General features: G+C 42.9%; 1 protein-coding gene across 1 annotated transcript in view; it reads right to left on the reverse strand.

Moving 5' to 3' along the window:
* MYO3A (myosin IIIA) overlaps positions 1–13,372 on the reverse strand; it is a 1,274,985-nt gene that overhangs the window by 151,366 nt on the left and 1,110,247 nt on the right. The window lies entirely within an intron of this gene.

Here is a 13,372-nt window from a genome sequence, read left to right on the forward strand (position 1 = left end):
AGGACAGCTGGACAGTCCTTGTTTGGTCCTCTCTCTAATTCCTGCATGATCTGAGTCAGAGTACCAGGAGAGCCATATTCATCCTAGGAAATTTCCCTGAGGGGACCAAGCAGTCACTAGCAAATGGGCTACTGGGTCCCCTCCTACCTAGTGACAACGTTTCTGTGATGTATTGCGTCTGGCTATCCCAGAGTGCCATTTTCTTGCCCCTTTCAAGATGGCAAGACTTTCCTTGGTCTCCAAGAGCTTCGTAGCCCACCCTAGAGTGTGACTACTAGGGAGCTACACACCTATGGCAGAACCAGTTTGGGGGCAAGGTTTCCCCTCCTTGACCCTGTCTCCACTTTGTTTTCAGGAACAAAAGGCATCCTGCTCAGGGGTGTTGGTGCTGCTTTCCTCACAAAAGGCTGCTTCACCTTTGGAGCTTGCCTTTTGGGCTAACACTCTGAGTGGCCATCCTTGAGGAGGAGGTGACACCTCGCTCTGCAGTAACTGCCTTGGTGTCTGTGCTGGTGGTTTCACACATCTCCCCAGGCAGTCAGAAAGCTGTCTGTGTGCCACAGACTTTGTGAGGCCACTGGGCTAGCTTGAGTACAGAGTGCCAACTTTCTAAAAGTTGCTAACCTTTTATTGTGGAATTAAGTTTGACCTGGGCAAAAGGTTGGGTTTAATGCCATGATTAATTTGATACCTTACATTACCCAGTTAGTTAGTCTCATTCAAGAGTTAGTCGGGTAGGGGTGCCAACTAGTAATCCCATGTAGCCAATGCAGCTACTAACTTTATCCACAGCAGAGCAACACTTTGGTGTTGCTGTTAAGACACATTAAAATTATATGTCCTACTTAACAAAATACAACTCCCTGCCATAGGGCTCTACAGCCCTTCCTTAGGGGAGTCTTATTTTTACATATATATATATAAAGGGATAGGGTGGCTGTGCCATTGGTGTGGATGGCAAAGTCAACCTGGCAGTGAAAACACTGTTCTAACAGTCTGCAGTAGCAGGCTGGGAGCCATTTTGTAACACACATGGTGTCACAGAAAGTGCTGCAGCTCTGAGTAGGCATCCTGTCTTACATTCCCGGGCACCATGGGTACAATATAATAAGGACTTATAAGTCAGTCAGCCCATGGCAATTGGGTGGATCAAATTCAAAATGTATTTTGTATAGGTTTAGAACTCTGGCACTGAGGCCTGGTTAGAAGGCCTCAGTGCACTCTCAGAGTTGAAATAACAACAGCATCAGACCAAGAATGTGGAGGTGAACATGGAAAATGAGGCATTTCCTTCCAAAATGGCAGTTTACAACTGTGCTATATGTTACAATGGCAGGCATATTTTAAAGTGGTACTTTAGTGAGTGGCACAGTAATGAGGTTCCTACTTTGGTAATAGGACTTCTTGTTTAGGCCATCAGAACAGCAGAGTGTGTGATACTGAGTTCATCCACACCAATATTATATTAACTGTCCGCCTAACTCCTGGCTAGCACACAGTGACTCACCGGAGCCCCAAACCTACCGGGGTAAAAGGTGATTGAGGCAACCTGAACATGACACTCTGACTCCACAAGGAAGCAGCGGAAACTGATCTTACCCCTTTCGTACTATAACTCATGCATGCAAAGGAAAGACACAAAGACGCAAGATAAGTTTTCAATGCATTTATTGAAACAGTTGCAATCTTGCACATAGAGAGTGAGCTGCGATAATTAGGCAGATGAAGCAAAGCAAGGTAATCAGCATCCCAAACATGGTAGAAAAAATAAACAATTCAGCCATAATTTATGTGGTTGTAGAGGTTCTAAAGGTTCCTGACTAATCCTATGTCTACAGTGACAGCATAGCCAGTGTACCCTTCTGGCTGGCCCAATCTAAGGGACTGGCCCCAACCCCATATGCAGAAACAGTGCCAGGAGTTAGTTGGTGATCTTGGAAGATGGCAGATCAGTGCCATCCAAGCTGTGTGTGTAGTGAATCCTAATTCGTTTTAATGGGATAACAGGAGTTAGCTTAGCCTCTGGCTTGCAGACTCGTGCCCCCGTCACCTAGTGACTTTTAACCTACTTAGCTTGCTCTGTCTTAGCCCATTTAATTATTTAATTCTTCTAAGATGGCTGCCTTGTTTATAGTTAGGCCACTTCTTATGTTTTGCATTATCAGTGTCACCGCTCTAGAAGTCAAGATCAAGCAACAAAGACAAACAAACAGTAGGTGTTCACAATTCAGGACTTTCCCTCTCTACACTTTTGAGGAATTGTTTATATTAAGTGCCATCCCAAGCATTTCTGTTATCCATTGTTTGGGAACACACCTACGTCAGGGGTTCTGGTAGATCTGTATAAATACATCGCACTTCAGACAAATAATCAGAGGGATTCTGACCAGAGGGCATCGCCACCATCGCTGATATCGATGCTGCACGTTGTCTTGACGCTGACCCAGTCTTCATGTCCCTGCAGAGTCTGAGATAGAGACCTCATACCAAGGTAACAAGGGTTGGGGGCTCCTCTCATGGACATGGCATTGGCAGATTAGGTTTAGCAAACCCAGCTCTCCTTTAGAGGTTAGGCCTATCACAATAGGGTATGAGGGCATATATGCATCTCGTATGTCTTTCTTATGCAACACAATATGGTGGGGGTCTTTGTAATAATGACTCCTCTTCACACTTCTGTTTTTTTGCATTATTCATTATCCTAATCATTGCAGCCCATGCAACTTATCGCAAATTGCAGTTGTGTTAAATAAAAACTATTGGAACTTTACTGCATCTTTGTCATTGCCTGTATTTGTATGAGACAGGATATATCTGTGAGAAAGGGGTAATCTCCATTTAACCACGACACTCCCGAGATGTCTTATTCTCGAGTCCATGCGTAAAGGCTGCCACAAATCACCTTTTACTATTGTATTTCTGGTGAGGTGCTGCTAGTGAGCCGGTAAGGTTGGGACAACAGTTGCGACTTGTTGTAGGATAGGCATAGTCACCTACAAACCAAAGTACTGTCCTCCTTTAACCAGAAGTCTTGCCTAGAGCAAGAGTCCAAACTACGACATGGCGCCACCAACAATGGTGTTTTAGGCACTAATTTACGGGTACCCCGACTATCACTGTCTCACAGACAATAGGTACCCTAAGTACCATTATACGGAGACGTCTGTGGTCTTTGGGAAAATCCTCCTCAGCTGAAAAGGTAACACCTGATTAAGCTGTAGGTTGTTCGAGCTCGAACTCATAAAAGGACTTATACTCCCCATTTTTGGTGTTCCGTTCTTCTAAACAAAAATGGCTGCTGCCATAGACATTCCTGAAAATGCTAGATATGCACTAACACAACATTTATTAACGCATGGCCTTACAGATGAGGGCGGGGATGTTACTCTTATAATAGAAGCTAATGAAGCATACCAAGCAGAAACATTTTACTGTTGGGTCACCTTTCTTGAGGTAGACCAGAGAACACATACATTTCACACATATGAAATTGCAAACATACCTCCACAGTACCGAGCATACTAGTATCATGAAATATCGCTCACATAGCAAGAGCACCAGAACTGGTTTGAAGGCGCCCTACCACATGTACTACAAAGAGTGAGGCTAGGTCCCTTGAGTAATGACGGACCAACATGGCCTATGTTTGCCACATACACACCTCACCCAGGCATACAAAATATGCCAATAGCAGATCTGCGAGATTTATATAATGAATTAGTGACATTATATAGACGACTAGTTCAGTTTGTAATGCGAACATTGAACACAACATCAGAACGTCCAGAACCGCCAGCACCTGGTGGTTACCAATTGGCTACTGGGATTAATCCACAAACAGTGCATACTATCATGGGTAAAGTACCCGCAGAACGGGAAAAAATACAGTTCTGGATTGCCCAGAAAACTAATCAGCTGGAAACTGTGTTTCCCCATACGGGACCACAGGAAAAACATAGACTGCTCACTATGTACTTGCCCTTTAGGATGGTTCCCTCAGTGGATGATTGTGCCACATGGGGTACAGTCTTCGCTGCCATATATACTACCACACATGGTACCCTGACACTTGCCATTTTACCGGAAGTGTTAAAACAAACACAAACACAAAATGAGCATGGGGCTGCACCAGCCTTGGATTTGGGGATTAAATTAATGCGTAACTTTGATGCAGTTTCCTCACTAATACTCAGTAATATTAAAGGGGAAGCGGTAGCACTGGCGATACACCAGTGTCTCTGGGAAAGTCCACACCAGGAACAAGTGAGACAGCTGCCGAAAAATTATTTCTGATACCTATACTAGTATAGGGCGGGATAGTTTGGGAGCCAAACCAATGAAATTTGAGTTACAAGGTACCACCCACAAGGAAGGTACAACGCAGGCACAAGAGGGCCCAAAGAAGCGCTGGGACAAACAAAAAGATTTTAAAGATAAAAGAAATGAGAGCTGATTCTCCACACCCGGAGAACTCCGAAAGGAGATACAATCTCAGAAATAGGGAGAACATTACAACTCCAGACAGATATGCTGATTCACGTACCTCTCGTTCTTTTCAGGATGCACCGGATAGACGTAGCGAGAGAGGGGGCCGCCCAGATCAATGTCCTGAATACGTGAAAGAAAAGAAAGACTCGCCGCAGTCTACCATTAAAAAGGAAGAAAAGACTCCTCAGCAAAAGCCACAGTTTAAAAAGAAAAAGGTGGCAGCACTAACAGCAACAAATGCCAGTATACTTGAAAACACTGTTGAGGAACAAGACGTGGGCAGTGACTCTGTTAGACAGCGCAGCAGAGGTCACGCTATGTCGCCAGAGTCTGAAAGATCATCTGGATGCGACAGCAACTAGCGATTTAATCGCAGTTGAAACAGCAGACTGCCACGTTCTCCCCCGAAAGGGTTTATGATTTCAAAATTCAGATAGAGGGAGACGGGGAGCGCACCATTAGTGTGATATTTTGGGATGAACTTACTAGTGATATCCTACTGGCCGAAAGAGCTTGGCCACCTGAACACGTCCGTAAGCTCCCCCATGGGGAAATGTTATTTTGCCTTCTTTCTCCGATCTTGTTCCAGAAGCAGAAAAAGAAGTCTATGCTGCTGAATGGCAGGCACTGCGTTATATCGCAATCAGGTTGGGACAAGGAGTCTCCTTGTCATGTTATTCCCGTTAGAAGTCTACACCCCAACCGCAGCCCCAATATCCTGTCAAACATGAAGCAAAAGCTCTGGTGACGGAAATTCTCACCCAGCTTGAGTACCAGGGAGTAATTGAGCCCTGTACACCTGCAATGAATAATCCGTTTTTCCCCGTTGCAAAGCCGGACCATTTATATAGAATAGTCAATGATTATAGACATTTAAATAGTCATAGACGCACATTTGCTATATAAAATTCGCACAGCACAGCACTAATAAACAATATAGTGCGTAAAAAATATAAAACAACACTAGATATATCTAATGGCTTTTTCTGCCAGAACTTAGCACATGGAAATCGGGACCTAAGTGCATTCTCGTTTGGCTCTCAGAACGATTTTGTCGTTTACCTCAAGGCTATAAATATAGCCCGGGGCTATTTTCAGCCTGTGTAACATCAATATTACATGATATTGATTCCGAGGCGTTATCCTATCTGGATTACATATATCTCACAGACGACAACCTCGACATTCATCTTGCAAGGGTCGATTGCATCATTTTGGGATTTGCAGACCTCTGTTACAAATTCAACTTGAAGAAAAGCAAGATCGCCTTTCTCAGTGTATTATTCCTGGGATATGAGCTATCAAACGAGGGAAAGAGCCTGGCCCCGCAATGGTTAGGGCTGGTACCTATAATTCTTCACTTTGCAGTCCCATCGGGTGGATAAAATGGCCCACTGACACTAATGAGTGTCTAGTGCGTTTTTTTAATTCTTCAGGGGTCTTTTCAATTAACAGGCCAGACCCTCGCTTTGTATTGGGTCAACATACAGGTATAGTTACAATATACAGTGTGGGTAAGCTGTGCGAGCAATGGGTACAGACCAACACGTTAGCCGCAGTTAAGAAACACCTGAACACTCTTTCTGAAAATGTAGATTTGCTTGAGTTTCTGCTGGGTCATAGAAAACAGCACTCGAAAAGGTTTCTATATGCTATGTACAATGAAATTTGGAAACTTTCACAGATTGAGGCTGCTGCGCATTTAAGGCAATTAGATAAGGAAAATTTTGAAAAGGCTTTAGCGGTTGTCACTATCAAATATAGTGTCATCTGCTATTGATATTACGCAGACAGACTTGTCCCGGTTATATCATGGGCAAACACAGCTACGTTCTATCATGCAGCTGGGTTGGACTTTACAGACACTGAAAAATGGCCACATTCCATGGAAGTATATTAACGGGAGTGAATTCTTCACTGCTTTTAATTTTTCCAAAGAACAACAGACAATGGCTAAAAGGGAGGCTAGTTTCCCCATGCTTCACGTAGAACAGTTAGATATTTGCCCTTCACGGTAGTAGAGAGTCCTTCAACTGTCTGGCTTTTACATGGCATAATTAATTTACCCATTTCGACCTTTTGTTTCTCAAGCTGCCTGAAACATCTTGCAGTGGGAAGGTACAAGCAACTAGGAGATAGCTATATTAAGGAATAGTAGGAGTTGCCCTTTGATTACAAATGTGTGACCAGCGAAACAGAGGTCTTTCTTAGCGGAAGCAAATGTGAGACTGCTGTTAAACATTCCATGATATGCAAGCAGGTGTCCCATCACGGTCCTTGCAATGTGGGGGTCGCAAATTTGGCCTGTTTGCTGAAGGGTACTCTCATCCCTTTGATTCGCTCAGTATTACATGTACTTTCCAATGGAAGCTATCTGGTACTGAATGATCAAAGTTGTTGCGGCATGCGACCAGGAATTGCCTACGAAATCTCGGTCTCGAAGGTCGTTACATGTTGTGGACATGTTTTGTTCCCCCCCACACGAGAGATGAAAGTATCTGACATGTGGCCCCACATAGATACTATTAATGTGAACTATGACAAGCTAAAGGCGCCATTCTTTCAAAAACAGGTCGCGTTGACATCCGCAAAGGAGACGTATGCTCTCCAGATTGCGAGATAATCAGCCAAGATACAATCCCTACTTCCCCAAGCGCTTTGGAGAACTGGTATCCAGAATATTCAATGCTTCAAGCACCACTGGGATTGTTCATTTCTTTAAGGCTGTCGGGTCTGGTTTTGTGTCCATCTTTCAGACTGTCTTCGGAGTCATCCCGTCGGCCACCCATTCGCTCTTTTCAAGTGTGTTTGGTGGTTTTCTAATCATTTTGGCTTTGATTGGCGGAATACTACTGCTATTTCTTCTGATTTGCAGTGGTTGGTTCTTTCCAGCCACGCAGAGCAATGGAGCCGCTCCCACCAACTCCATTGTGCCGTGAATGCATGGTTCGGATCTTCGGTGCACCCTTGCTGGTGGAACTGGAGCATGACTGGTCGTTGTCATTTCGGCCCCTTCTCTGGTGCGTACAACCAGTGTTCCGCTGCATATGGTGCTAAAAAACAATTTCAGCAAAACTGAAGGAGTGAACGCAATTTTTTTTTGAGTGAATACCTCGCCAAGGATGTCAGGTCTAACTATTGCCTAAACTATGGACAGAAGGGACTGAATTATCTGGGCTCAAGCGTAGGACAGCAGTACATCGGCTCAAGCCACAAGTGAACAGTTTATTTTATTCTCCAGATCACTAGGGGTGTCTGCGCAGCCACGTGTTGAAGCTGAAGATGGTGGGTAACTGCTTGAACTCAAAATCACTGACAGTGGGAAGTAGGTGACACAAGGTGGTGTGCCACCACTGGGGTAATACTCGCCCAAGTGAGTGCTACAAAGTCATTCTGATGCTGAAAAAAAGGACTCTTGTAGTGCTATCTCTTACTTGACCACTCAGTTAAACCTTGCTCACTTTGTGTTTTGGAAGCTATTTGCAAACTCTTTAAATTTTACAGAAATGGGGCTAGTGCTTTTTAAATTCTTTGGTGTTTCTTCCACTTTCCAACCTTTACAGCACCTCGGTGAACCAGGGACTGCTGTACTGTTTGCTGTTGTTAAAATGTGTTTTTCGCATTGTAAAAAATGGAAAGTTGGAAAACAGTAAGAACACCTGGGAACGACGTCTGGAGACATCCTGTATTTGTTACCATCAAGCCAGGTCATATAAAGTTCTACTGTGCTGCGTGATCTGAGCTTGAAGACTGGGCTGAACATGGAAATGTATTTCTGTTAGTAATGTATCTCTTATGGATTACAAGGAGGAGGATAATAGCTAGTGAATAATTATTGTTTCTCATTACAAGATGGTGGATCTACCTCTCAAATAAATCACAGGATAGGCAAAAAAACGCCCACACATCATCCGCAGTCCATACAAACACTGTGCTTTCTCTCTCTTTCTCACACACACACAACACGCACACAAGCACACACACTCTCAACCTATTCTCACAGTCCCTCACAAGTGTGCATTCACTGTCGCATGTACAATCTTAATCTCTCACATATGCACATACTTTCTCTCTCATACACCCTTTGGAGGACCCTCCATCGGGAATATCCACTACCCACAACCCAACCAATCAGAGTTTAATGACAAGGGAAAAGGTCTTAACTCCAGTGGCGTAACAAAACCTGCTTAGTACATGGAGGCTCCTCCCCTTCCCAGGACTCATCCAGGAACTCTCAGGCAAGGGTATTGTGCTGAGCGGGCCCCCAGGAGCTCGACCCCACGCACCGCAGGGGCTTCAGTGGCCTTTGTTATGCCACTGCTTAACACCCTACATACTTACGCACCCCTCCTGGTGGCAAATCCCATAATCTGCAGACGGCAACATGCACATCGACCTACTCCCTTCAGTGCCACGAGACCGATGAATTGATAAATCTGTACTGTACAAAACGGTGTATTACAAGAAAAGGGTAAGGTAATATCCTAAGAGTTATATTACTTTGCTAGATATTTTTTCACAATGCAGAAAACACAGATCTACATTTGTTAGGATGCTACTGTGCTGCTTTTTTTCAAGAAATTGTACTTATCACTAGCCTAATATACACAGGATTTGACCATAGTGTAAGTACTAGTAATATGATAGCAGAAAACAGATCCCTCAAAATATTTCCTAGAATGGAAGCCATTCACACATTATGTATAAACTAACAAAACGGGATTGATAGAAATAAAAAAGACTTAAGAGATTTTCACTGGCACAAATATTAAAAGATCAGGGAATTTCCTTCTTCGAAAACCCTCGGAAATAGATCAAGTACAGGTATTGTGTAGCAGTAGATACATGAGAGTAAACATTACAATATCTCGTGTTTTAATTTGTCAGGGTGATTGAAAGAAATTATTTTAGAATAAAGATCGAGTTCAAAACTGGGCACACTGTGTGTTACTTTGCGCAGAACATAAGCAGATATTGACAGTTTACTTATCTTAATGCACGGTACAGTTGTTGAAATCATATTACCTTTAGTTGAGAGATGTGCCCAGCCCAGCTGTGAAAAGGTGTCTGCACCCTGTCTCCCTTGCATGGCATTTGAACCGGTTGGGATGTGCTGTGTCTGTGACAGGATATGTATTCTTGCCTGAGTCCCCTGTCCAAACACAGTATCACATCCTGGAAGAAGCTTTCTTTGCATCCTATGGCCCATCGCTAAACCTGCCTTAGCTGAACCCATTGGAAGTGCAGCTTCAAATCAACAGGAAGCAGACCGACTAAGGTGAATGATAGGTGGACCTTGCATCCTGAATCATTTAAGATTTTCATGGTGATCCAGCACCAGAAATGATGTGATCTGTGCATGGTCAGCCCTGAATACCTGGTTTGGGCCCCTGGGCAGCTTCTAAAAGTAATCTTAAAGACAGGTAAGGCCAACAAGCAGCTGAAGACATGTTCCCACAGGACCATCACTTGCAGATGGGAGTGAAAGAGCTTCGGTCCCACTCAACATGTACCAATACCCACCAGCTCAGCTTCAGTGCTTCAAAAACGAGTTCCACACTGCAGGTTTGCCATGCTAAATTGGTTAAGGCTCAAGAGTTGTCCACATAGAAACAGTTTTGAAATTTTACTATCAATCCATTTACCAAGAGAAATACTATGATGGTTGTTTTTGATACTGCTCTATCTTTGGATAGGCATGCAAACTTGAGTGTTTCAACATTTAGCAAATATTTAAAACCTATATTCTTTCTTGATCGAATCACGCAAAGATGCTATTGCTGCTATTTCTGGATTGAAAGTGGCCCTAAATTAAATTGTATATTCCTTATAAATGTTACCGACCAACAAAATATAAAAATAGGTGCTCCAAACTACAACACAGATGGTAATGAGACTTTTACACTGCAATCATATGACGCCTGTGCTTTTTAGACAAGGTCCAATTTCAGTGACAAATACTTTTATAGGTCTTTGCCCTTTCCAAAGAGTAGTTAGACCAATCCACAGTTAAGAGTCTGTGGTGGTCAAAATTAATTTCCAGAGCTGCCAATTTTGGAGCTGGGGACCAGGATCACGTCTCGCGTCGGCTCAACATTCTATGATTCTGGGCAAATCACTTAATCTCCCTGTGCCTATCAAAAAAAAATGAAGGTGTCCTTGGGCAATTTAACTGGTGCGCACGTAAAGTGCAAGTTTGCTCTATAGAAAACTGCACACAAAAAAATTAAAAGTAACATTGTGAAATTCACCTCTAGTATCCATACAAGAAAGAACAATTTATTCCTTTCAGGAAACAAATTAAACCTTTACTAAATTCATCTTTTACTCTAGATTCTTGTAATTTTCACCTGAATACCTGAATTGATTTGTTTAGTGAAGTACAAAAAAATCAGAAGCTGATGGAACACCTTAAATTTTTGGGACAACCGAGTCCTTTGTGAGTAGTTCTGGGATGTCTTGCCACATGCGTCAAGGTAAGGATGGGGGCTTTCTGTTGTGGTCACATTGAAGACATGGGGTAATGCGCTTAGGGCCTCATTACGAGTTTGGCAGTCTAAGGACCGCCAGACTCACGGTGATGGTCAGACCACCACATTCCTGGCGGTTTGACCGCCACATTACGACCCAGTCGGTGGGACAACCCGGGGACCACCGTCCCTACCGTGAACATGGTTCCCCACAGGCTGACAGCTGTCGGACTCATGGCCAGCTACAGTGGTGCTGAAATCAGTGCTGCCATGCTGATTTTGACTCCTGTCTCTGCCAGCCTTTCCATGGCGGGGACCCCACTATGGAAAGGCTCATGGAAAAACAGTGCAGGGACCAACAGGGGAGCCCCTGTACTGCCCATGCTCATAACATGGGCAGTGAAGCCCCACTTCTGCTAAGCACATGCGGAACGCACTCTGTCTGCTTTGCAGACAGTGCATATTTTGAGGGTGCTGTAGTGCTAATATATATGCCTCTGAGCCGAGATCAATACTGTAGCACTGGAATGCCGTAATATGATGTTCCTGCCAGGCAGCTCGGCAGGAATTTAGTTATACAACCAGAGGGGAGGCAGCCGGTATGATGGCTGCCTCCTCCCCGCGTGTTTGGCGGTCAGAGTTTTCCAACCACCAAACTTGTAATGAGGACTTTAGTATTGAAGAAGCCATGAGGGGACCAAGGTCAATGTAAACAAAGTCCTCTGAAACTACATGAAAGTGCAGAGCAAGTCATTCAACCTAACAAACTCATTACACTAAATATGTATTATGCAATATTGGGCTAAAGCAGGGCACATGTTATTATTTATTTTGTTTATAAAAATACTATTTTATGATTTTGTATCATGGAAACCTAGCCACAAGGGCTAAGGAGAACTTCACATAAAACAAGAATACACCAGCCTGCATCTTAATGATGTTAAGTGAATGAATAGTAAGTCATAGAGTTCATAGAACAATTGGATTGGTAGCTGGCCAGAAACAGATTAATTATCTCAGATTTTCTTTAATTTTTGAATTTCTGGGAGAAGGTTGCACCTACTTCCTGTGCCTCTAGGCCTTCTGTAATGTGTAACCTTTCCTTAAGAAAGTTAGAAAGACTGAGACATATACATTTATGAAGGATCTATGTAATTTTGAAGAGGATTCAAGATTCTATAAGATGCCAATGAAGGTCTTTAGGATGTTTTTTTGTGGTCAGATCTCTTAGTATCTTTGACAAGGTGAGCGGCCTTCAGAGGATCAATGGTTGATTGGGTTGCTCTTATAGTAATTCTTTACTACCGTCATCATGGGGAAAGACCAGTGTTTTTACTGCATTTCTGAAGTCTTAGGAAGGGGTGCAGGAGTTTCAGTTAATTTAGAAGAAATAGTTGGAAGAAAGAGTTTTTGTTGATTTTGCAGATTCGTGGTTCCTTAGGCTGTTTTGGGTCAGTGATGTGACCAAGAGATTTAAAGGAAGGATCCAGTGATGATATGATGATGAGCATAGAGAAAACGTCCACCTTTTGAACAGCAGAGAAATAGTCTCTGAAATGAACAAGTAGAAGTTCTATTTTGGCTATGCCTAGTTTCATGAAGCAGAAAGTCATTCAATATCTACGATTTTCCCATTTAAGGAGCTATTCTGTTTCTGTGCTGAATTTTGGCAGGGCCGGTGATTATCTCTAATTTGACGAACAGAGTACCATCCAGCTGGCAGGCTTAAAGTCCTCTACCATCCTGACAGACAAATGATAACTCAGGCCTCAAATTATCTGTGGCAGAAGTAATGGGGGCTGCTTGGGTGTAAGACTAAAAGCAGATGACAAAAACTGCTGTTTTCAGTTTGGAAGTAAACAGAATATTACACCCCCAAATATTAGCACTTTAATGAACAATTGGTCAACATTTACTTCTATAAATCTTAAGCATCTTCATGCCTATCCGGGATACAAAATGTGCACCCACAGATTGATTACAAATATGTTCTCCTAGAGGACAATAAATGCGACCAATGGGCTGAGATTTTAAATGACACCAAGATGGAAGAAAGAGGGACTTTTTAAATGACAAACATTTTTTTTTAAAGTTTTTGACTTTTATAGTTCTATATTTAGTAGATTTAGGTCCAGGTGTAGTAGCTACATTTTGAAGAAAATAGTATTTAAATGAAGGTCATCAATAAAAGACACAGGCAATTATTAATTTCTTTAAACTATTGACAGTGTGGGGTGTTATCACATTATTAACAGCATAAATAAGATCTACAATGAGTCTGTGGCCTTTCTGTGGCATGTGGTGCACTATGGTCATATGAACTGCATTTTAATTGCTAATATATAAAATAAGACTTGGTGCTGAGTGCAGCCCTACCTTACACTTCTAGCTAAAAAAAGTATGTGGTGAACCCA

This window comes from Pleurodeles waltl, chromosome 10 (genome assembly GCF_031143425.1).
Source record: "Pleurodeles waltl isolate 20211129_DDA chromosome 10, aPleWal1.hap1.20221129, whole genome shotgun sequence".
Lineage (NCBI taxonomy): Eukaryota > Metazoa > Chordata > Amphibia > Caudata > Salamandridae > Pleurodeles > Pleurodeles waltl.